At 50.3% G+C, this 25415-nt stretch overlaps 1 protein-coding gene across 1 annotated transcript in view; it reads right to left on the minus strand.

Annotated features, from left to right (window-relative positions):
• Window positions 1-25415, minus strand: part of CALCR (calcitonin receptor) — a 653324-nt gene that overhangs the window by 103175 nt on the left and 524734 nt on the right. The gene's annotated exons all lie outside the window — the stretch shown is intronic.

The following is a 25415-nucleotide window of genomic DNA, read 5'->3' on the forward strand; positions in this document are numbered from 1 at the left end:
CTCTGTCACTGATACAGCCGGTATCTCTATGTACAGCGCTGTGATCTAGTGCGGCTCTGTACAGGGGACAGCTCTGTCACTGATACAATCGGTATCTCTATGTACAGCGCTGTGATCTAGTGCGGCTCTGTACAGGGGACAGCTCTGTCACTGATACATCCGGTATCTCTATGTACAGCGCTGTGATCTAGTGCAGCTCTGTACAGGGGACAGCTCTGTCACTGATACAGCCGGTATCTCTATGTACAGCGCTGTGATCTAGTGCGGCTCTGTACAGGGGACAGCTCTGTCACTGATACAGCGGTATCTCTATGTACAGCGCTGTGATCTAGTGCGGCTCTGTACAGGGGACAGCTCTGTCACTGATACAGCCGGTATCTCTATGTACAGCGCTGTGATCTAGTGCGGCTCTGTACAGGGGACAGCTCTGTCACTGATACAGCCGGTATCTCTATGTACAGCGCTGTGATCTAGTGCGGCTCTGTACAGGGGACAGCTCTGTCACTGATACAGCCGGTATCTCTATGTACAGCGCTGTGATCTAGTGCGGCTCTGTACAGGGGACAGCTCTGTCACTGATACATCGGTATCTCTATGTACAGCGCTGTGATCTAGTGCAGCTCTGTACAGGGGACAGCTCTGTCACTGATACAGCCGGTATCTCTATGTACAGCGCTGTGATCTAGTGCGGCTCTGTACAGGGGACAGCTCTGTCACTGATACAGCCGGTATCTCTATGTACAGCGCTGTGATCTAGTGCGGCTCTGTACAGGGGACAGCTCTGTCACTGATACAGCCGGTATCTCTATGTACAGCGCTGTGATCTAGTGCGGCTCTGTACAGGGGACAGCTCTGTCACTGATACAGCGGTATCTCTATGTACAGCGCTGTGATCTAGTGCAGGCTCTGTACAGGGGACAGCTCTGTCACTGATACAGCCGGTATCTCTATGTACAGCGCTGTGATCTAGTGCAGCTCTGTACAGGGGACAGCTCTGTCACTGATACAGCCGGTATCTCTATGTACAGCGCTGTGATCTAGTGCGGCTCTGTACAGGGGACAGCTCTGTCACTGATACATCCGGTATCTCTATGTACAGCGCTGTGATCTAGTGCGGCTCTGTACAGGGGACAGCTCTGTCACTGATTACAGCCGGTATCTCTATGTACAGCGCTGTGATCTAGTGCAGCTCTGTACAGGGGACAGCTCTGTCACTGATACAGCCGGTATCTCTATGTACAGCGCTGTGATCTAGTGCAGCTCTGTACAGGGGACAGCTCTGTCACTGATACAGCCGGTATCTCTATGTACAGCGCTGTGATCTAGTGCGGCTCTGTACAGGGGACAGCTCTGTCACTGATACATCGGTATCTCTATGTACAGCGCTGTGATCTAGTGCGGCTCTGTACAGGGGACGCTCTGTCACTGATACAGCCGGTATCTCTATGTACAGCGCTGTGATCTAGTGCGGCTCTGTACAGGGGACAGCTCTGTCACTGATACAGCCGGTATCTCTATGTACAGCGCTGTGATCTAGTGCAGCTCTGTACAGGGGACAGCTCTGTCACTGATACAGCCGGTATCTCTATGTACAGCGCTGTGATCTAGTGCGGCTCTGTACAGGGGACAGCTCTGTCACTGATACAAGCGGTATCTCTATGTACAGCGCTGTGATCTAGTGCGGCTCTGTACAGGGGACAGCTCTGTCACTGATACAATCGGTATCTCTATGTACAGCGCTGTGATCTAGTGCGGCTCTGTACAGGGGACAGCTCTGTCACTGATACAGCCGGTATCTCTATGTACAGCGCTGTGATCTAGTGCGGCTCTGTACAGGGGACAGCTCTGTCACTGATACAGCCGGTATCTCTATGTACAGCGCTGTGATCTAGTGCAGCTCTGTACAGGGGACAGCTCTGTCACTGATACAGCCGGTATCTCTATGTACAGCGCTGTGATCTAGTGCGGCTCTGTACAGGGGACAGCTCTGTCACTGATACAATCGGTATCTCTATGTACAGCGCTGTGATCTAGTGCGGCTCTGTACAGGGGACAGCTCTGTCACTGATACATCGGTATCTCTATGTACAGCGCTGTGATCTAGTGCGGCTCTGTACAGGGGACAGCTCTGTCACTGATACAGCCGGTATCTCTATGTACAGCGCTGTGATCTAGTGCGGCTCTGTACAGGGGACAGCTCTGTCACTGATACAGCCGGTATCTCTATGTACAGCGCTGTGATCTAGTGCAGCTCTGTACAGGGGACAGCTCTGTCACTGATACAGCCGGTATCTCTATGTACAGCGCTGTGATCTAGTGCGGCTCTGTACAGGGGACAGCTCTGTCACTGATACAGCCGGTATCTCTATGTACAGCGCTGTGATCTAGTGCGGCTCTGTACAGGGGACAGCTCTGTCACTGATACAGCCGGTATCTCTATGTACAGCGCTGTGATCTAGTGCGGCTCTGTACAGGGGACAGCTCTGTCACTGATACAGCCGGTATCTCTATGTACAGCGCTGTGATCTAGTGCGGCTCTGTACAGGGGACAGCTCTGTCACTGATACAGCCGGTATCTCTATGTACAGCGCTGTGATCTAGTGCGGCTCTGTACAGGGGACAGCTCTGTCACTGATACAATCGGTATCTCTATGTACAGCGCTGTGATCTAGTGCAGCTCTGTACAGGGGACAGCTCTGTCACTGATACAGCCGGTATCTCTATGTACAGCGCTGTGATCTAGTGCGGCTCTGTACAGGGGACAGCTCTGTCACTGATACAGCCGGTATCTCTATGTACAGCGCTGTGATCTAGTGCGGCTCTGTACAGGGGACAGCTCTGTCACTGATACATCCGGTATCTCTATGTACAGCGCTGTGATCTAGTGCAGCTCTGTACAGGGGACAGCTCTGTCACTGATACATCCGGTATCTCTATGTACAGCGCTGTGATCTAGTGCGGCTCTGTACAGGGGACAGCTCTGTCACTGATACAGCCGGTATCTCTATGTACAGCGCTGTGATCTAGTGCAGCTCTGTACAGGGGACAGCTCTGTCACTGATACAGCCGGTATCTCTAGGTACAGCGCTGTGATCTAGTGCAGCTCTGTACAGGGGACAGCTCTGTCACTGATACAGCCGGTATCTCTATGTACAGCGCTGTGATCTAGTGCGGCTCTGTACAGGGGACAGCTCTGTCACTGATACAGCCGGTATCTCTATGTACAGCGCTGTGATCTAGTGCAGCTCTGTACAGGGGACAGCTCTGTCACTGATACAGCCGGTATCTCTATGTACAGCGCTGTGATCTAGTGCAGCTCTGTACAGGGGACAGCTCTGTCACTGATACAGCCGGTATCTCTATGTACAGCGCTGTGATCTAGTGCGGCTCTGTACAGGGGACAGCTCTGTCACTGATACAATCGGTATTTCTATGTACAGCTCTGTGATCTAGTGCGGCTCTGTACAGGGGACGGCTCTGTCACTGATACAGCCGGTATCTCTATGTACAGCGCTGTGATCTAGTGCGGCTCTGTACAGGGGACAGCTCTGTCACTGATACAGCCGGTATCTCTATGTACAGCGCTGTGATCTAGTGCAGCTCTGTACAGGGGACAGCTCTGTCACTGATACAGCCGGTATCTCTATGTACAGCGCTGTGATCTAGTGCGGCTCTGTACAGGGGACAGCTCTGTCACTGATACAATCGGTATCTCTATGTACAGCGCTGTGATCTAGTGCGGCTCTGTACAGGGGACAGCTCTGTCACTGATACAGCCGGTATCTCTATGTACAGCGCTGTGATCTAGTGCGGCTCTGTACAGGGGACAGCTCTGTCACTGATACAGCCGGTATCTCTATGTACAGCGCTGTGATCTAGTGCAGCTCTGTACAGGGGACAGCTCTGTCACTGATACAGCCGGTATCTCTATGTACAGCGCTGTGATCTAGTGCGGCTCTGTACAGGGGACAGCTCTGTCACTGATACAGCCGGTATCTCTATGTACAGTGCTGTGATCTAGTGCAGCTCTGTACAGGGGACAGCTCTGTCACTGATACAGCGGTATCTCTATGTACAGTGCTGTGATCTAGTGCAGCTCTGTACAGGGGACAGCTCTGTCACTGATACAGCCGGTATCTCTATGTACAGCGCTGTGATCTAGTGCGGCTCTGTACAGGGGACAGCTCTGTCACTGATACAGCCGGTATCTCTATGTACAGCGCTGTGATCTAGTGCGGCTCTGTACAGGGGACAGCTCTGTCACTGATACAGCCGGTATCTCTATGTACAGCGCTGTGATCTAGTGCAGCTCTGTACAGGGGACAGCTCTGTCACTGATACAGCCGGTATCTCTATGTACAGCGCTGTGATCTAGTGCGGCTCTGTACATGGGACAGCTCTGTCACTGATACAGCCGGTATCTCTATGTACAGCGCTGTGATCTAGTGCAGCTCTGTACAGGGGACAGCTCTGTCACTGATACAGCCGGTATCTCTATGTACAGCGCTGTGATCTAGTGCGGCGCTGTACAGGGGACAGCTCTGTCACTGATACAGCCGGTATCTCTATGTACAGCGCTGTGATCTGGTGCAGCTCTGTACAGGGGACAGCTCTGTCACTGATACAGCCGGTATCTCTATGTACAGCGCTCTGATCTAGTGCGGCTCTGTACAGGGGACAGCTCTGTCACTGATACAGCCGGTATCTCTATGTACAGCGCTGTGATCTAGTGCGGCTCTGTACAGGGGACAGCTCTGTCACTGATACAATCGGTATCTCTATGTACAGCGCTGTGATCTAGTGCGGCTCTGTACAGGGGACAGCTCTGTCACTGATACAATCGGTATCTCTATGTACAGCGCTGTGATCTAGTGCGGCTCTGTACAGGGGACAGCTCTGTCACTGATACAATCGGTATTTCTATGTACAGTGCTGTGATCTAGTGCAGCTCTGTACAGGGACAGCTCTGGTCACTGATACAGCCGGTATCTCTATGTACAGCGCTGTGATCTAGTGCAGCTCTGTACAGGGGACAGCTCTGTCACTGATACAGCCGGTATCTCTATGTACAGCGCTGTGATCTAGTGCAGCTCTGTACAGGGGACAGCTCTGTCACTGATACAGCCGGTATCTCTATGTACAGCGCTGTGATCTAGTGCAGCTCTGTACAGGGGACAGCTCTGTCACTGATACAGCCGGTATCTCTATGTACAGCGCTGTGATCTAGTGCAGCTCTGTACAGGGACAGCTCTGTCACTGATACAGCCGGTATCTCTATGTACAGCGCTGTGATCTAGTGCAGCTCTGTACAGGGGACAGCTCTGTCACTGATACAGCCGGTATCTCTATGTACAGCGCTGTGATCTAGTGCGGCTCTGTACAGGGGACAGCTCTGTCACTGATACAGCCGGTATCTCTATGTACAGCGCCGTGATCTAGTGCGGCTCTGTACAGGGGACAGCTCTGTCACTGATACATCCGGTAATCTCTATGTACAGCGCCGTGATCTAGTGCGGCTCTGTACAGGGGACAGCTCTGTCACTGATACAGCCGGTATCTCTATGTACAGCGCTGTGATCTAGTGCGGCTCTGTACAGGGGACAGCTCTGTCACTGATACAGCCGGTATCTCTATGTACAGCGCTGTGATCTAGTGCGGCTCTGTACAGGGGACAGCTCTGTCACTGATACAGCCGGTATCTCTATGTACAGCGCTGTGATCTAGTGCAGCTCTGTACAGGGGACAGCTCTGTCACTGATACAGCCGGTATCTCTATGTACAGCGCTGTGATCTAGTGCGGCTCTGTACAGGGGACAGCTCTGTCACTGATACAGCCGGTATCTCTATGTACAGTGCTGTGATCTAGTGCGGCTCTGTACAGGGGACAGCTCTGTCACTGATACAGCCGGTATTTCTATGTACAGCGCTGTGATCTAGTGCGGCTCTGTACAGGGGACAGCTCTGTCACTGATACAGCCGGTATCTCTATGTACAGCTCTGGGATCTAGTGCGGCTCTGTACAGGAGACAGCTCTGTCACTGATACAGCCGGTATCTCTATGTACAGCGCTGTGATCTAGTGCGGCTCTGTACAGGGGACAGCTCTGTCACTGATACAGCCGGTATCTCTATGTACAGCGCTGTGATCTAGTGCAGCTCTGTACAGGGGACAGCTCTGTCACTGATACAGCCGGTATCTCTATGTACAGTGCTGTGATCTAGTGCGGCTCTGTACAGGGGACAGCTCTGTCACTGATACAGCCGGTATCTCTATGTACAGCGCTGTGATCTAGTGCGGCTCTGTACAGGGGACAGCTCTGTCACTGATACAATCGGTATTTCTATGTACAGCGCTGTGATCTAGTGCAGCTCTGTACAGGGGACAGCTCTGTCACTGATACAGCCGGTATCTCTATGTACAGCGCTGTGATCTAGTGCGGCTCTGTACAGGGGACAGCTCTGTCACTGATACAATCGGTATATCTATGTACAGCGCTGTGATCTAGTGCGGCTCTGTACAGGGGACAGCTCTGTCACTGATACAGCCGGTATCTCTATGTACAGCGCTGTGATCTAGTGCGGCTCTGTACAGGGGACAGCTCTGTCACTGATACAATCGGTATTTCTATGTACAGCGCTGTGATCTAGTGCAGCTCTGTACAGGGGACAGCTCTGTCACTGATACAGCCGGTATCTCTATGTACAGCGCTGTGATCTAGTGCGGCTCTGTACAGGGGACAGCTCTGTCACTGATACAGCCGGTATCTCTATGTACAGCGCTGTGATCTAGTGCAGCTCTGTACAGGGGACAGCTCTGTCACTGATACAATCGGTATTTCTATGTACAGCGCTGTGATCTAGTGCGGCGCTGTACAGGGGACCGCTCTATCACTGATACAATCGGTATCTCTATAGACAGCGCTGTGATCTAGTGCAGCTCTGTACAGGGGACAGCTCTGTCACTGATACAGCCGGTATCTCTATGTACAGCGCTGTGATCTAGTGCGGCTCTGTACAGGGGACAGCTCTGTCACTGATACATCCGGTATCTCTATGTACAGCGCTGTGATCTAGTGCTGCTCTGTACAGGGGACAGCTCTGTCACTGATACAATCGGTATCTCTATGTACAGCGCTGTGATCTAGTGCGGCGCTGTACAGGGGACCGCTCTATCACTGATACAATCGGTATCTCTATAGACAGCGCTGTGATCTAGTGCGGCTCTGTACAGGGGACAGCTCTGTCACTGATACAGCTGGTATCTCTATGTACAGCGCTGTGATCTAGTGCGGCTCTGTACAGGGGACAGCTCTGTCACTGATACAATCGGTATCTCTATGTACAGCGCTGTGATCTAGTGCAGCTCTGTACAGGGGACAGCTCTGTCACTGATACAATCGGTATCTCTATGTACAGCGCTGTGATCTAGTGCAGCTCTGTACAGGGGACAGCTCTGTCACTGATACAGCCGGTATCTCTATGTACAGCGCTGTGATCTAGTGCAGCTCTGTACAGGGGACAGCTCTGTCACTGATACAATCGGTATTTCTATGTACAGCGCTGTGATCTAGTGCAGCTCTGTACAGGGGGCAGCTCTGTCACTGATACAGCCGGTATCTCTATGTACAGCGCTGTGATCTAGTGCGGCTCTGTACAGGGGACAGCTCTGTCACTGATACAGCCAGTATCTCTATGTACAGCGCTGTGATCTAGTGCAGCTCTGTACAGGGGACAGCTCTGTCACTGATACAGCCGGTATCTCTATGTACAGCGCTGTGATCTAGTGCGGCTCTGTACAGGGGACAGCTCTGTCACTGATACAGCCGGTATCTCTATGTACAGCGCTGTGATCTAGTGCGGCTCTGTACAGGGGACAGCTCTGTCACTGATACAATCGGTATCTCTATGTACAGCGCTGTGATCTAGTGCGGCTCTGTACAGGGGACAGCTCTGTCACTGATACAGCCGCTATGTCTATGTACAGCGCTGTGATCTAGTGCGGCTCTGTACAGGGGACAGCTCTGTCACTGATACAGCCGGTATCTCTATGTACAGCGCTGTGATCTAGTGCAGCTCTGTACAGGGGACAGCTCTGTCACTGATACAGCCGGTATCTCTATGTACAGCGCTGTGATCTAGTGCGGCTCTGTACAGGGGACAGCTCTGTCACTGATACAGCCGGTATTTCTATGTACAGCGCTGTGATCTAGTGCGGCTCTGTACAGGGGACAGCTCTGTCACTGATACAGCCGGTATCTCTATGTACAGCGCTGTGATCTAGTGCAGCTCTGTACAGGGGACAGCTCTGTCACTGATACAGCCGGTATCTCTATGTACAGCGCTGTGATCTAGTGCGGCTCTGTACAGGGGACAGCTCTGTCACTGATACAGCCGGTATCTCTATGTACAGCGCTGTGATCTAGTGCGGCTCTGTACAGGGGACAGCTCTGTCACTGATACAGCCGGTATCTCTATGTACAGCGCTGTGATCTAGTGCGGCTCTGTACAGGGGACAGCTCTGTCACTGATACAATCGGTATCTCTATGTACAGCGCTGTGATCTAGTGCGGCTCTGTACAGGGGACAGCTCTGTCACTGATACAATCGGTATCTCTATGTACAGAGCTGTGATCTAGTGCGGCTCTGTACAGGGGACAGCTCTGTCACTGATACAGCCGGTATCTCTATGTACAGCGCTGTGATCTAGTGCGGCTCTGTACAGGGGACAGCTCTGTCACTGATACATCCGGTATCTCTATGTACAGCGCTGTGATCTAGTGCAGCTCTGTACAGGGGACAGCTCTGTCACTGATACAGCCGGTATTTCTATGTACAGCGCTGTGATCTAGTGCGGCTCTGTACAGGGGACAGCTCTGTCACTGATACAGCCGGTATCTCTATGTACAGCGCTGTGATCTAGTGCGGCTCTGTACAGGGGACAGCTCTGTCACTGATACAGCCGGTATCTCTATGTACAGCGCTGTGATCTAGTGCGGCTCTGTACAGGGGACAGCTCTGTCACTGATACAGCCGGTATCTCTATGTACAGCGCTGTGATCTAGTGCAGCTCTGTACAGGGGACAGCTCTGTCACTGATACAATCGGTATCTCTATGTACAGCGCTGTGATCTAGTGCAGCTCTGTACAGGGGACAGCTCTGTCACTGATACAGCCGGTATCTCTATGTACAGCGCTGTGATCTAGTGCGGCTCTGTACAGGGGACAGCTCTGTCACTGATACAGCCGGTATCTCTATGTACAGCGCTGTGATCTAGTGCGGCTCTGTACAGGGGACAGCTCTGTCACTGATACATCCGGTATCTCTATGTACAGCGCTGTGATCTAGTGCAGCTCTGTACAGGGGACAGCTCTGTCACTGATACAGCCGGTATCTCTATGTACAGCGCTGTGATCTAGTGCGGCTCTGTACAGGGGACAGCTCTGTCACTGATACAGCCGGTATCTCTATGTACAGCGCTGTGATCTAGTGCAGCTCTGTACAGGGGACAGCTCTGTCACTGATACAGCCGGTATCTCTATGTACAGCGCTGTGATCTAGTGCAGCTCTGTACAGGGGACAGCTCTGTCACTGATACAGCCGGTATCTCTATGTACAGCGCTGTGATCTAGTGCGGCTCTGTACAGGGGACAGCTCTGTCACTGATACAGCCGGTATCTCTATGTACAGCGCTGTGATCTAGTGCAGCTCTGTACAGGGGACATCTCTGTCACTGATACAGCCGGTATCTCTATGTACAGCGCTGTGATCTAGTGCAGCTCTGTACAGGGGACAGCTCTGTCACTGATACAGCCGGTATCTCTATGTACAGCGCTGTGATCTAGTGCGGCTCTGTACAGGGGACAGCTCTGTCACTGATACAATCGGTATTTCTATGTACAGCTCTGTGATCTAGTGCGGCTCTGTACAGGGGACGGCTCTGTCACTGATACAGCCGGTATCTCTATGTACAGCGCTGTGATCTAGTGCGGCTCTGTACAGGGGACAGCTCTGTCACTGATACAGCCGGTATCTCTATGTACAGCGCTGTGATCTAGTGCAGCTCTGTACAGGGGACAGCTCTGTCACTGATACAGCCGGTATCTCTATGTACAGCGCTGTGATCTAGTGCGGCTCTGTACAGGGGACAGCTCTGTCACTGATACAATCGGTATCTCTATGTACAGCGCTGTGATCTAGTGCGGCTCTGTACAGGGGACAGCTCTGTCACTGATACAATCGGTATCTCTATGTACAGCGCTGTGATCTAGTGCGGCTCTGTACAGGGGACAGCTCTGTCACTGATACAGCCGGTATCTCTATGTACAGCGCTGTGATCTAGTGCGGCTCTGTACAGGGGACAACTCTGTCACTGATACAGCCGGTATCTCTATGTACAGCACTGTGATCTAGTGCAGCTCTGTACAGGGGACAGCTCTGTCACTGATACAGCCGGTATCTCTATGTACAGCGCTGTGATCTAGTGCGGCTCTGTACAGGGGACAGCTCTGTCACTGATACAGCCGGTATCTCTATGTACAGTGCTGTGATCTAGTGCAGCTCTGTACAGGGGACAGCTCTGTCACTGATACAGCCGGTATCTCTATGTACAGTGCTGTGATCTAGTGCAGCTCTGTACAGGGGACAGCTCTGTCACTGATACAGCCGGTATCTCTATGTACAGCGCTGTGATCTAGTGCGGCTCTGTACAGGGGACAGCTCTGTCACTGATACAGCCGGTATCTCTATGTACAGCGCTGTGATCTAGTGCGGCTCTGTACAGGGGACAGCTCTGTCACTGATACAGCCGGTATCTCTATGTACAGCGCTGTGATCTAGTGCAGCTCTGTACAGGGGACAGCTCTGTCACTGATACAGCCGGTATCTCTATGTACAGCGCTGTGATCTAGTGCGGCTCTGTACATGGGACAGCTCTGTCACTGATACAGCCGGTATCTCTATGTACAGCGCTGTGATCTAGTGCAGCTCTGTACAGGGGACAGCTCTGTCACTGATACAGCCGGTATCTCTATGTACAGCGCTGTGATCTAGTGCGGCGCTGTACAGGGGACAGCTCTGTCACTGATACAGCCGGTATCTCTATGTACAGCGCTGTGATCTGGTGCAGCTCTGTACAGGGGACAGCTCTGTCACTGATACAGCCGGTATCTCTATGTACAGCGCTCTGATCTAGTGCGGCTCTGTACAGGGGACAGCTCTGTCACTGATACAGCCGGTATCTCTATGTACAGCGCTGTGATCTAGTGCGGCTCTGTACAGGGGACAGCTCTGTCACTGATACAATCGGTATCTCTATGTACAGCGCTGTGATCTAGTGCAGCTCTGTACAGGGGACAGCTCTGTCACTGATACAATCGGTATCTCTATGTACAGCGCTGTGATCTAGTGCGGCTCTGTACAGGGGACAGCTCTGTCACTGATAAAATCGGTATTTCTATGTACAGTGCTGTGATCTAGTGCAGCTCTGTACAGGGGACAGCTCTGTCACTGATACAGCCGGTATCTCTATGTACAGCGCTGTGATCTAGTGCAGCTCTGTACAGGGGACAGCTCTGTCACTGATACAGCCGGTATCTCTATGTACAGCGCTGTGATCTAGTGCAGCTCTGTACAGGGGACAGCTCTGTCACTGATACAGCCGGTATCTCTATGTACAGCGCTGTGATCTAGTGCAGCTCTGTACAGGGGACAGCTCTGTCACTGATACAGCCGGTATCTCTATGTACAGCGCTGTGATCTAGTGCAGCTCTGTACAGGGGACAGCTCTGTCACTGATACAGCCGGTATCTCTATGTACAGTGCTGTGATCTAGTGCAGCTCTGTACAGGGGACAGCTCTGTCACTGATACAGCCGGTATCTCTATGTACAGCGCTGTGATCTAGTGCGGCTCTGTACAGGGGACAGCTCTGTCACTGATACAATCGGTATCTCTATGTACAGCGCCGTGATCTAGTGCGGCTCTGTACAGGGGACAGCTCTGTCACTGATACAGCCGGTATCTCTATGTACAGTGCTGTGATCTAGTGCAGCTCTGTACAGGGGACAGCTCTGTCACTGATACAGCCGGTATCTCTATGTACAGCGCTGTGATCTAGTGCGGCTCTGTACAGGGGACAGCTCTGTCACTGATACAGCCGGTATCTCTATGTACAGCGCTGTGATCTAGTGCGGCTCTGTACAGGGGACAGCTCTGTCACTGATACAGCCGGTATCTCTATGTACAGCGCTGTGATCTAGTGCAGCTCTGTACAGGGGACAGCTCTGTCACTGATACAGCCGGTATCTCTATGTACAGTGCTGTGATCTAGTGCGGCTCTGTACAGGGGACAGCTCTGTCACTGATACAGCCGGTATTTCTATGTACAGCGCTGTGATCTAGTGCGGCTCTGTACAGGGGACAGCTCTGTCACTGATACAGCCGGTATCTCTATGTACAGCTCTGGGATCTAGTGCGGCTCTGTACAGGGGACAGCTCTGTCACTGATACAGCCGGTATCTCTATGTACAGCGCTGTGATCTAGTGCGGCTCTGTACAGGGGACAGCTCTGTCACTGATACAGCCGGTATCTCTATGTACAGCGCTGTGATCTAGTGCAGCTCTGTACAGGGGACAGCTCTGTCACTGATACAGCCGGTATCTCTATGTACAGTGCTGTGATCTAGTGCGGCTCTGTACAGGGGACAGCTCTGTCACTGATACAGCCGGTATCTCTATGTACAGCGCTGTGATCTAGTGCGGCTCTGTACAGGGGACAGCTCTGTCACTGATACAATCGGTATTTCTATGTACAGCGCTGTGATCTAGTGCAGCTCTGTACAGGGGACAGCTCTGTCACTGATACAGCCGGTATCTCTATGTACAGCGCTGTGATCTAGTGCGGCTCTGTACAGGGGACAGCTCTGTCACTGATACAATCGGTATATCTATGTACAGCGCTGTGATCTAGTGCGGCTCTGTACAGGGGACAGCTCTGTCACTGATACAGCCGGTATCTCTATGTACAGCGCTGTGATCTAGTGCGGCTCTGTACAGGGGACAGCTCTGTCACTGATACAATCGGTATTTCTATGTACAGCGCTGTGATCTAGTGCAGCTCTGTACAGGGGACAGCTCTGTCACTGATACAGCCGGTATCTCTATGTACAGCGCTGTGATCTAGTGCGGCTCTGTACAGGGGACAGCTCTGTCACCCATACAGCCGGTATCTCTATGTACAGCGCTGTGATCTAGTGCAGCTCTGTACAGGGGACAGCTCTGTCACTGATACAATCGGTATTTCTATGTACAGCGCTGTGATCTAGTGCGGCGCTGTACAGGGGACCGCTCTATCACTGATACAATCGGTATCTCTATAGACAGCGCTGTGATCTAGTGCAGCTCTGTACAGGGGACAGCTCTGTCACTGATACAGCCGGTATCTCTATGTACAGCGCTGTGATCTAGTGCGGCTCTGTACAGGGGACAGCTCTGTCACTGATACATCCGGTATCTCTATGTACAGCGCTGTGATCTAGTGCTGCTCTGTACAGGGGACAGCTCTGTCACTGATACAATCGGTATCTCTATGTACAGCGCTGTGATCTAGTGCGGCGCTGTACAGGGGACCGCTCTATCACTGATACAATCGGTATCTCTATAGACAGCGCTGTGATCTAGTGCGGCTCTGTACAGGGGACAGCTCTGTCACTGATACAGCCGGTATCTCTATGTACAGCGCTGTGATCTAGTGCGGCTCTGTACAGGGGACAGCTCTGTCACTGATACAATCGGTATCTCTATGTACAGCGCTGTGATCTAGTGCAGCTCTGTACAGGGGACAGCTCTGTCACTGATACAATCGGTATCTCTATGTACAGCGCTGTGATCTAGTGCAGCTCTGTACAGGGGACAGCTCTGTCACTGATACAGCCGGTATCTCTATGTACAGCGCTGTGATCTAGTGCAGCTCTGTACAGGGGACAGCTCTGTCACTGATACAATCGGTATTTCTATGTACAGCGCTGTGATCTAGTGCAGCTCTGTACAGGGGGCAGCTCTGTCACTGATACAGCCGGTATCTCTATGTACAGCGCTTTGATCTAGTGCGGCTCTGTACAGGGGACAGCTCTGTCACTGATACAGCCAGTATCTCTATGTACAGCGCTGTGATCTAGTGCAGCTCTGTACAGGGGACAGCTCTGTCACTGATACAATCGGTATTTCTATGTACAGCGCTGTGATCTAGTGCGGCGCTGTACAGGGGACCGCTCTATCACTGATACAATCGGTATCTCTATAGACAGCGCTGTGATCTAGTGCAGCTCTGTACAGGGGACAGCTCTGTCACTGATACAGCCGGTATCTCTATGTACAGCGCTGTGATCTAGTGCGGCTCTGTACAGGGGACAGCTCTGTCACTGATACATCCGGTATCTCTATGTACAGCGCTGTGATCTAGTGCTGCTCTGTACAGGGGACAGCTCTGTCACTGATACAATCGGTATCTCTATGTACAGCGCTGTGATCTAGTGCGGCGCTGTACAGGGGACCGCTCTATCACTGATACAATCGGTATCTCTATAGACAGCGCTGTGATCTAGTGCGGCTCTGTACAGGGGACAGCTCTGTCACTGATACAGCCGGTATCTCTATGTACAGCGCTGTGATCTAGTGCGGCTCTGTACAGGGGACAGCTCTGTCACTGATACAATCGGTATCTCTATGTACAGCGCTGTGATCTAGTGCAGCTCTGTACAGGGGACAGCTCTGTCACTGATACAATCGGTATCTCTATGTACAGCGCTGTGATCTAGTGCAGCTCTGTACAGGGGACAGCTCTGTCACTGATACAGCCGGTATCTCTATGTACAGCGCTGTGATCTAGTGCAGCTCTGTACAGGGGACAGCTCTGTCACTGATACAATCGGTATTTCTATGTACAGAGCTGTGATCTAGTGCAGCTCTGTACAGGGGGCAGCTCTGTCACTGATACAGCCGGTATCTCTATGTACAGCGCTTTGATCTAGTGCGGCTCTGTACAGGGGACAGCTCTGTCACTGATACAGCCAGTATCTCTATGTACAGCGCTGTGATCTAGTGCAGCTCTGTACAGGGGACAGCTCTGTCACTGATACAGCCGGTATCTCTATGTACAGCGCTGTGATCTAGTGCGGCTCTGTACAGGGGACAGCTCTGTCACTGATACAATCGGTATCTCTATGTACAGCGCTGTGATCTAGTGCGGCTCTGTACAGGGGACAGCTCTGTCACTGATACAATCGGTATCTCTATGTACAGCGCTGTGATCTAGTGCAGCTCTGTACAGGGGACAGCTCTGTCACTGATACAATCGGTATCTCTATGTACAGCGCTGTGATCTAGTGCGGCTCTGTACAGGGGACAGCTCTGTCACTGATACAATCGGTATCTCTATGTACAGCGCTGTGATCTAGTGCGGCTCTGTACAGGGGACAGCTCTGTCACTGATACAATCGGTATCTCTATGTACAGCGCTGTGATCTAGTGCGGCTCTGTACAGGGGACAGCTCTGTCACTGATACAATCGGTATCTCTATGTACAGCGCTGTGATCTAGTGCGGCTCTGTACAGGGGACAGCTCTGTCACTGATACAGCCGGTATCTCTATGTACAGCACTGTGATCTAGTGCGGCTCTGTACAGGGGACAGCTCTGTCACTGATACAGCCGGTATCTCTATGTACAGCGCTGTGATCTAGTGCGGCTCTGTACAGGGGACAGCTCTGTCACTGATACAATCGGTATCTCTATGTACAGCGCTGTGATCTGGTGCAGCTCTGTACAGGGGACAGCTCTGTCACTGATACAGCCGGTATCTCTATGTACAGCGCTGTGATCTAGTGCGGCTCTGTACAGGGGACAGCTCTGTCACTGATACAATCGGTATCTCTATGTACAGCACTGTGATCTAGTGCGGCTCTGTACAGGGGACAGCTCTGTCACTGATACAATCGGTATCTCTATGTACAGCACTGTGATCTAGTGCAGCTCTGTACAGGGGACAGCTCTGTCACTGATACAGCCGGTATCTCTATGTACAGCGCTGTGATCGAGTGCGGCTCTGTACAGGGGACAGCTCTGTCACTGATACAGCCGGTATCTCTATGTACAGCGCTGTGATCTAGTGCGGCTCTGTACAGGGGACAGCTCTGTCACTGATACAGCCGGTATCTCTATGTACAGCGCTGTGATCTAGTGCGGCTCTGTACAGGGGACAGCTCTGTCACTGATACAGCCGGTATCTCTATGTACAGCGCTGTGATCTAGTGCAGCTCTGTACAGGGGACAGCTCTGTCACTGATACAGCCGGTATCTCTATGTACAGCACTGTAATCTAGTGCAGCTCTGTACAGGGGACAGCTCTGTCACTGATACAGCCGGTATCTCTATGTACAGCGCTGTGATCTAGTGCGGCTCTGTACAGGGGACAGCTCTGTCACTGATACAATCGGTATCTCTATGTACAGCGCTGTGATCTAGTGCGGCTCTGTACAGGGGACAGCTCTGTCACTGATACAGCCGCTATGTCTATGTACAGCGCTGTGATCTAGTGCGGCTCTGTACAGGGGACAGCTCTGTCACTGATACAGCCGGTATCTCTATGTACAGCGCTGTGATCTAGTGCAGCTCTGTACAGGGGACAGCTCTGTCACTGATACAGCCGGTATCTCTATGTACAGCGCTGTGATCTAGTGCGGCTCTGTACAGGGGACAGCTCTGTCACTGATACAGCCGGTATTTCTATGTACAGCGCTGTGATCTAGTGCGGCTCTGTACAGGGGACAGCTCTGTCACTGATACAGCCGGTATCTCTATGTACAGCGCTGTGATCTAGTGCAGCTCTGTACAGGGGACAGCTCTGTCACTGATACAGCCGGTATCTCTATGTACAGCGCTGTGATCTAGTGCAGCTCTGTACAGGGGACAGCTCTGTCACTGATACAGCCGGTATCTCTATGTACAGCGCTGTGATCTAGTGCGGCTCTGTACAGGGGACAGCTCTGTCACTGATACAGCCGGTATCTCTATGTACAGCGCTGTGATCTAGTGCGGCTCTGTACAGGGGACAGCTCTGTCACTGATACAGCCGGTATCTCTATGTACAGCGCTGTGATCTAGTGCGGCTCTGTACAGGGGACAGCTCTGTCACTGATACAATCGGTATCTCTATGTACAGCGCTGTGATCTAGTGCGGCTCTGTACAGGGGACAGCTCTGTCACTGATACAATCGGTATCTCTATGTACAGCGCTGTGATCTAGTGCAGCTCTGTACAGGGGACAGCTCTGTCACTGATACAGCCGGTATCTCTATGTACAGCGCTGTGATCTAGTGCGGCTCTGTACAGGGGACAGCTCTGTCACTGATACATCTGGTATCTCTATGTACAGCGCTGTGATCTAGTGCAGCTCTGTACAGGGGACAGCTCTGTCACTGATACAGCCGGTATTTCTATGTACAGCGCTGTGATCTAGTGCGGCTCTGTACAGGGGACAGCTCTGTCACTGATACAGCCGGTATCTCTATGTACAGCGCTGTGATCTAGTGCGGCTCTGTACAGGGGACAGCTCTATCACTGATACAGCCGGTATCTCTATGTACAGCGCTGTGATCTAGTGCGGCTCTGTACAGGGGACAGCTCTGTCACTGATACAGCCGGTATCTCTATGTACAGCGCTGTGATCTAGTGCAGCTCTGTACAGGGGACAGCTCTATCACTGATACAGCCGGTATCTCTATGTACAGCGCTGTGATCTAGTGCGGCTCTGTACAGGGGACAGCTCTGTCACTGATACAGCCGGTATCTCTATGTACAGCGCTGTGATCTAGTGCAGCTCTGTACAGGGGACAGCTCTGTCACTGATACAATCGGTATCTCTATGTACAGCGCTGTGATCTAGTGCAGCTCTGTACAGGGGACAGCTCTGTCACTGATACAGCCGGTATCTCTATGTACAGCGCTGTGATCTAGTGCGGCTCTGTACAGGGGACAGCTCTGTCACTGATACAGCCGGTATCTCTATGTACAGCGCTGTGATCTAGTGCGGCTCTGTACAGGGGACAGCTCTGTCACTGATACATCCGGTATCTCTATGTACAGCGCTGTGATCTAGTGCAGCTCTGTACAGGGGACAGCTCTGTCACTGATACAGCCGGTATCTCTATGTACAGCGCTGTGATCTAGTGCGGCTCTGTACAGGGGACAGCTCTGTCACTGATACAGCCGGTATCTCTATGTACAGCGCTGTGATCTAGTGCAGCTCTGTACAGGGGACAGCTCTGTCACTGATACAGCCGGTATCTCTATGTACAGCGCTGTGATCTAGTGCAGCTCTGTACAGGGGACAGCTCTGTCACTGATACAGCCGGTATCTCTATGTACAGCGCTGTGATCTAGTGCGGCTCTGTACAGGGGACAGCTCTGTCACTGATACAGCCGGTATCTCTATGTATAGCGCTGTGATCTAGTGCAGCTCTGTACAGGGGACAGCTCTGTCACTGATACAGCCGGTATCTCTATGTACAGCGCTGTGATCTAGTGCAGCTCTGTACAGGGGACAGCTCTGTCACTGATACAGCCGGTATCTCTATGTACAGCGCTGTGATTTAGTGCGGCTCTGTACAGGGGACAGCTCTGTCACTGATACAATCGGTATTTCTATGTACAGCTCTGTGATCTAGTGCGGCTCTGTACAGGGGACGGCTCTGTCACTGATACAGCCGGTATCTCTATGTACAGCGCTGTGATCTAGTGCGGCTCTGTACAGGGGACAGCTCTGTCACTGATACAGCCGGTATCTCTATGTACAGCGCTGTGATCTAGTGCAGCTCTGTACAGGGGACAGCTCTGTCACTGATACAGCCGGTATCTCTATGTACAGCGCTGTGATCTAGTGCGGCTCTGTACAGGGGACAGCTCTGTCACTGATACAATCGATATCTCTATGTACAGCGCTGTGATCTAGTGCGGCTCTGTACAGGGGACAGCTCTGTCACTGATACAATCGGTATCTCTATGTACAGCGCTGTGATCTAGTGCGGCTCTGTACAGGGGACAGCTCTGTCACTGATACAATCGGTATCTCTATGTACAGCGCTGTGATCTAGTGCGGCTCTGTACAGGGGACAGCTCTGTCACTGATACAGCCGGTATCTCTATGTACAGCACTGTGATCTAGTGCAGCTCTGTACAGGGGACAGCTCTGTCACTGATACAGCCGGTATCTCTATGTACAGCGCTGTGATCTAGTGCGGCTCTGTACAGGGGACAGCTCTGTCACTGATACAGCCGGTATCTCTATGTACAGTGCTGTGATCTAGTGCAGCTCTGTACAGGGGACAGCTCTGTCACTGATACAGCCGGTATCTCTATGTACAGTGCTGTGATCTAGTGCAGCTCTGTACAGGGGACAGCTCTGTCACTGATACAGCCGGTATCTCTATGTACAGCGCTGTGATCTAGTGCGGCTCTGTACAGGGGACAGCTCTGTCACTGATACAGCCGGTATCTCTATGTACAGCGCTGTGATCTAGTGCGGCTCTGTACAGGGGACAGCTCTGTCACTGATACAGCCGGTATCTCTATGTACAGCGCTGTGATCTAGTGCAGCTCTGTACAGGGGACAGCTCTGTCACTGATACAGCCGGTATCTCTATGTACAGCGCTGTGATCTAGTGCGGCTCTGTACATGGGACAGCTCTGTCACTGATACAGCCGGTATCTCTATGTACAGCGCTGTGATCTAGTGCAGCTCTGTACAGGGGACAGCTCTGTCACTGATACAGCCGGTATCTCTATGTACAGCGCTGTGATCTAGTGCGGCGCTGTACAGGGGACAGCTCTGTCACTGATACAGCCGGTATCTCTATGTACAGCGCTGTGATCTGGTGCAGCTCTGTACAGGGGACAGCTCTGTCACTGATACAGCCGGTATCTCTATGTACAGCGCTCTGATCTAGTGCGGCTCTGTACAGGGGACAGCTCTGTCACTGATACAGCCGGTATCTCTATGTACAGCGCTGTGATCTAGTGCGGCTCTGTACAGGGGACAGCTCTGTCACTGATACAATCGGTATCTCTATGTACAGCGCTGTGATCTAGTGCAGCTCTGTACAGGGGACAGCTCTGTCACTGATACAATCGGTATCTCTATGTACAGCGCTGTGATCTAGTGCAGCTCTGTACAGGGGACAGCTCTGTCACTGATACAGCCGGTATCTCTATGTACAGCGCTGTGATCTAGTGCAGCTCTGTACAGGGGACAGCTCTGTCACTGATACAGCCGGTATCTCTATGTACAGCGCTGTGATCTAGTGCAGCTCTGTACAGGGGACAGCTCTGTCACTGATACAGCCGGTATCTCTATGTACAGCGCTGTGATCTAGTGCAGCTCTGTACAGGGGACAGCTCTGTCACTGATACAGCCGGTATCTCTATGTACAGCGCTGTGATCTAGTGCAGCTCTGTACAGGGGACAGCTCTGTCACTGATACAATCGGTATCTCTATGTACAGCGCTGTGATCTAGTGCGGCTCTGTACAGGGGACAGCTCTGTCACTGATACAGCCGGTATCTCTATGTACAGCGCTGTGATCTAGTGCGGCTCTGTACAGGGGACAGCTCTGTCACTGATACAGCCGGTATCTCTATGTACAGTGCTGTGATCTAGTGCGGCTCTGTACAGGGGACAGCTCTGTCACTGATACAGCCGGTATTTCTATGTACAGCGCTGTGATCTAGTGCGGCGCTGTACAGGGGACAGCTCTGTCACTGATACAGCCGGTATCTCTATGTACAGCGCTGTGATCTAGTGCGGCTCTGCACAGGGGACAGCTCTGTCACTGATACAGCTGGTATTTCTATGTACAGCGCTGTGATCTAGTGCGGCGCTGTACAGGGGACAGCTCTGTCACTGAGCCGTCCCCAGCTGAATACGGTTAATCCAGCGCAGGAGACTTGGGCACAGCCGGCGCCACCATAGGCCATAATAGGAATTACACCTTTAGCAGGCACAGGGAGTAACGTCGGCGCTGTCAGAAGACGGAACTGAAATTACTTTTAAAACACAATAATTCTCCAGCTCTAGCAACTATTTCATTCCCCTCCATCCACGTGGACCTGGAGGGGGAATAGTAAGTAACACGGCCGGGACCTTGTGCAGCAGCAGGATAAGCCGTATATCACCTTTATCCTGCGCCCAAGTCTCCCGCACCGATTCCTCTCGTACACGTCCCCAGGAGAGGGTCACAATCTTATCTCTCTCTTATAGGATGATGCCTATGGGAGGCGGTCCCGGGGATTGGATCTTGGATGGAGGGATAAATTACAAAGAAAATAGGCATTTTTATTTAAAAAAACAAAAACAATAATAATAAAAAAAATCCAGATCGCAGCAGCAATCAGATGCCAATCAGAAAGCTCTGCTGGTGGGAAGAAAAGGAGAGCAGACACATTTGGGAGGTAAGTTGTACGGCCGTGTATGATGATTGTATAGCCCTGTGATTGTATGATGATTGTATAGCCCTGTGATTGTATGATGATTGTATAGCCCTGTGATTGTATGACGATTGTATAGCCCTGTGGTTGTATGATGATTGTATAGTCCTGTGATTGTAGGATGATTGTATAGCCCTGTGATTGTATGATGATTGTATAGCCCTGTGATTGTATGATGATTGTATAGCCCTGTGATTGTATGATGATTGTATAGCCCTGTGATTGCATGATGATTGTATAGCCCTGTGATTGTATGATGATTGTATAGCCCTGTGATTGTATGATGATTGTATAGCCCTGTGATTACATGATGATTGTATAGCCCTGTGATTGCATGATGATTGTATAGCCCTGTGATTGCATGATGATTGTATAGCCCTGTGATTGTATGATGATTGTATAGCCCTGTGATTGCATGATGATTGTATAGCCCTGTGATTGCATGATGATTGTATAGCCCTGTGATTGTATGATGATTGTATAGCCCTGTGATCGTATGACCCTGTGATTGCATGATGATTGTATAGCCCTGTGATTGTATGATGATTGTATAGCCCTGTGATTGTATGGTGATTGTATAGCCCTGTGATTGTATGGTGATTGTATAGCCCTGTGATTGTATGATGATTGTATAGCCCTGTGATTGCATGATGATTGTATAGTCCTGTGATTGTATGATGATTGTATAGCCTTGTGATTGCATGGTGATTGTATAGCCCTGTGATTGCATGATGATTGTATAGCCGTGTGATTGCATGATGATTGTATAGCCCTGTGATTGCATGATGATTGTATAGCCCTGTGATTGCATGATGATTGTATAGCCCTATAATTGTATGATGATTGTATAGTCCTGTGATTGTACAATGATTGTATAGTCCTGTGATTGTATGATGATTGTATAGTCCTGTGATTGTACGATGATTGTATAGCCCTGTGATTGTATGATGATTGTATAGCCCTGTGATTGTATGATGATTGTATAGTCCTGTGATTGTATGATGATTGTATAGCCCTGTGATTGCATGATGATTGTATAGCCCTGTGATTGTATGATGATTGTATAGCCCTGTGATTGTATGATGATTGTATAGCCCTGTGATTGCATGATGATTGTATAGCCCTGTGATTGCATGATGATTGTATAGCCCTGTGATTGCATGATGATTGTATAGCCCTGTGATTGTATGATGATTGTATAGCCCTGTGATTGTATTATGATTGTATAGCCCTGTGATTGTATGATGATTGTATAGTCCTGTGATTGTATGATGATTGTATAGTCCTGTGATTGTAGGATGATTGTATAGTCCTGTGATTGTATGATGATTGTATAGTCCTGTGATTGTATAATGATTGTATAGCCCTGTGATTGCATGATGATTGTATAGCCCTGTGATTGTATGATGATTGTATAGCCCTGTGTTTGTAGGATGATTGTATAGTCCTGTGATTGTATGATGATTGTATAGTCCTGTGATTGTATGATGATTGTATAGCCCTGTGATTGTAGGATGATTGTATAGTCCTGTGATTGTATGATGATTGTATAGCCCTGTGATTGTAGGATGATTGTATAGCCCTGTGATTGTATGATGATTGTATAGCCCTGTGATTGTATGATGATTGTATAGCCCTGTGATTGTAGGATGATTGTATAGCCCTGTGATTGTAGGATGATTGTATAGCCCTGTGATTGTATGATGATTGTATAGCCCTGTGATTGTATGAAGATTGTATAGTCCTGTGATTGTATGATGATTGTATAGCCCTGTGATTGTAGGATGATTGTATAGCCCTGTGATTGTATGATGATTGTATAGCCCTGTGATTGCATGATGATTGTATAGTCCTGTGATTGTATGATGATTGTATAGTCCTGTGATTGTATGATGATTGTATAGTCCTGTGATTGTATAATGATTGTATAGCCCTGTGATTGTATGATGATTGTATAGCCCTGTGATTGTATGATGATTGTTGTCACAGGGGCCCTCAGTGGCTGACCGCCCTTAGCCTTCTAAACGGTGCCAGCGCACAGATCGTGCGAACTCTGGTCGCAGTCAATGCGCAGGAACCGTTAAGAATTAGCCGCAGACAACTCAGAAGGGAGCCTGTGAGACACGGGTAATTACAACGTCACCTACTGGTTCAGAGTAAACTGCCACCACCGCGGTTACTATGGGACCGTGGGGCCCACTAACTGACTGACTAATCCTGCGAATAAAACGGTTAAACACACGATATTCTGTCTAGCCAACAACAAACAAACAAACAGTAGCGTATCTTCAGAGACCCGGGATCAGTTCTGTGTGTGCTGATAAGCAGGGTAGCGGAAAGTGAATGACTTGGAGAAAGTCGTTTATTCACGCAATATAAATAATTAATATATACAGACAATTTATTAAAAATCACAATTATTAAGACAGTAATAGCCAGTATGAAAAATAAAAGAAGGGAGAAAAATACTTAGTTCCTGGAAAGATGTCCTTATTGTGGGAAGAATCATAAAGTTCTTGGTTTCAAAGTCCAGAGTTCAGAGTTCAGACCAGGTGGATGCCAGCATATCCTCAAGCTGGCATCTGATGAGTTCAAGATGTTTCAGTGTGGAGGACCCTGAGTTTGGCTCCTCTGCCATTCTTATGCCCCTGATTCAGTAGGAGGAAGTGAGGGCGGGCCCACACACCCCCTTAGAACATGAGATGAGTCCTGCCCTTGTCCTGGAGACCAGAAATCATGCCTTAACCATATATGGGCTCTATCTCACAGAACCGTACAGGTCAGGGCAGATTTACTAATATTTTCAGGTCTGCCTCGATGTACCCAGCAGTCTGATACCAAACATGAGGGGTGGGACCCCTGTGGTACCATTAGGGCACTGTTGAACTGCCTAACGGGCAGTCTTTACCTCAGAAGGTTCTGAAATGTTCTCAGAACCAACGCCAGGCAGGGCCCTACCTGCTCTGTTAGTTTGGAGGGTCTGCCAGCCTGGCAACACAGAAAATATGATACATATAGCAGTTTATGGAATATGAGAGACCCCTGGGATTTATACCAGGTCATTCCCAGGCAAAGGTTCTTTGAAGTTGGCAGCAGCAAGCCACATGTCGGCTCCCTGCTGGGAAAAGGAGTCGGAGTGTCTGAGTTTCCTCACTCTAAATTGGTTCTGTCATGGTGTTTGTCACCTTATACCTGATGGATGGGCCATCAGCACAGCTTGAAGCCAGGGACTCTCTGGGCCCAGGCTCATTAGCATATCAAAAGGGCCAACCAGCATTTAGGCTGGGGCTCTCTCTCTGCTGAGAAAAGACTGCAGCTGCCCCTACACACTCAACCCGGATTGTACCGTTTTGAAGCGCAATCGATGCAGGGAATCGAGTGCGATTGCTTTTTCTTCACGGTCGTCCAGGACGCGCCTGCGTCCCCGCAATCGTCCGTGACAATTGTATAGCCCTGTGATTGTATGATGATTGTATAGCCCTGTGATTGCATGATGATTGTATAGTCCTGTGATTGTATGATGATTGTATAGCCCTGTGATTGCATGATGATTGTATAGTCCTGTGATTGCATGATGATTGTATAGCCCTGTGATTGTATGATGATTGTATAGTCCTGTGATTGTATGATGATTGTATAGCCCTGTGATTGCATGATGATTGTATAGCCCTGTGATTGTATGATGATTGTATAGTCATGTGATTGTATGATGATTGTATAGTCCTGTGATTGTATGATGATTGTATAGCCCTGTGACTGTATGATGATTGTATAGTCCTGTGATTGTATGATGATTGTATAGTCCTGTGATTGTATGATGATTGTATAGCCTTGGGATTGTATGATGATTGTATAGTCCTGTGATTGCACGATGATTGTATAG

The sequence above is a fragment of the Hyperolius riggenbachi genome, chromosome 5 (genome assembly GCF_040937935.1).
Source record: "Hyperolius riggenbachi isolate aHypRig1 chromosome 5, aHypRig1.pri, whole genome shotgun sequence".
Lineage (NCBI taxonomy): Eukaryota > Metazoa > Chordata > Amphibia > Anura > Hyperoliidae > Hyperolius > Hyperolius riggenbachi.